Consider the following 1,731-nt stretch of genomic DNA (forward strand, 5'->3'; position numbering starts at 1 on the left):
GAACCAGTTGATGATTCTGAATTTTGCATGGTTGTTACTAGTGAGTCAGAAGAGGATTGCCTCGATATAGAGAATGAATCTATTGATATCCTAATAGAAGATGCTCCATCAGAATTTGAGAAGGAAATTAAATCAACAATTGATGAATTGAAAGAGATTAACCTCAGGACTGAAGAACAACCCTGACCTACATTTTTAAGTTCTCTACTCAATGACGAAGAATCTTGAGAATTGATCAAACAATTAACAAAATTCAAAGATTGCTTCACATGGAGCTATGATGAAATGTCAGGACTGTTAGCAAAGGTTATAGTTCATAAACTCGGGGTGGACAAGAATATAACCCTTATAAAACAAGCTCCCAGGAGAATGCACCTCGAAATAGAACAACAAGTCATCGCTGAGGTGAAGAAATTAATAGACGCCAACTTTGTAAAAGAACAACAACACCCTACGTGGATAGCTAGCATTATACCTGTTAAGAAGAAAAATGGACAGATCTCTGCTTGTGTCAACTTCAGAGATTTGAACAAGGCATGTCCAAAAGACGAGTTTCCGCTACCAATACTAAAAATGATGGTGGATATCGCTTCAACACACAAAATTTTATCCTTCATGGACGGATTGTCTGGATACAATCAAATCAAGATGGCTCCCGAGGACAAAGAACATATGACATTTTGCATGCCCATAGACATCTTTTGCTACAGGGTTCTACACAGTGATGTTGTTCGGCCTAAAGAACGCAAGAGCAACATATCAGCGCGCAATGATGAAGATTTTTGAAGACCTCATCCATAACCAAGTAGAATGCTACGTGGATGATTTGGTCATCAAAAGTAAACAAAAAATCAACCATTTGTACGAATTGAGGATCGTTTTGAAATGGTTACAACGATATGACCTATAAATGAATCCCTTAAAGTGCGCCTTCTATGTTACTTCTAAGAAATTTCTGGGAATCGAGATTGACCCGGATAAAATTAAAGCTATCTTTGAAATGTTTCCTCCTAAAACCTTGAAACAACTACACTCCTTCTAAGGGAAGTTGGCATATCTGAGACGCTTTATTTCTAATCTCTCAGGTTGGTGTCAGCCTTTATTTGTGTCAGCCTTTATTTCTAATCTCTCAGGGAAGTTGGCATATCTGAGACGCTTTATTTTTAATTAAAAAAGGACGTAAAATTTTTTTGGGAAGAGAAATGCCAACGGGCTTTCGAGGATGTTAAATAATATTTAATTACACCTCCAGTTTTGGTAGCCCCTATCCCAGGGAAACCGTTGATAATTAATATCATGGCCTTAGATGACTCTCATGGAGCCCTCTTAGCCCAAGTCAATGATGAGGGTAAAAAAAAAACAAACTCTACTACTTGAGTCGCCGCCTAATATGAAAGAGATAACGTATCCACCTATTGAGAAGCATTTTATGATGTTAATTTTTGCCACTCAAAAGCTTAAATATTACATGCTTTCTCATAATATTACCTTAATCTCGAAAGTTAATCTATTGCAATATCTGATGACCCGACCAACACTCTTTGGATGTTTAGCAAAATGATAAATGATCTTATTGCAATTTGATATAACTTTTGTTCCTCTCCGTGCTATCAAGGGACAGATACTAGGAGACCTTCTCACTGCACACGCACTGTCAGCTAGGTTCTCGCTCAACGACGAGTTACCAGACGAGTAAATACTATAAATGGAGTTCTCCAGTGTGCAACACTA

The sequence above is a fragment of the Phalaenopsis equestris genome, unplaced genomic scaffold (genome assembly GCF_001263595.1).
Source record: "Phalaenopsis equestris unplaced genomic scaffold, ASM126359v1 Scaffold235274, whole genome shotgun sequence".
Lineage (NCBI taxonomy): Eukaryota > Viridiplantae > Streptophyta > Magnoliopsida > Asparagales > Orchidaceae > Phalaenopsis > Phalaenopsis equestris.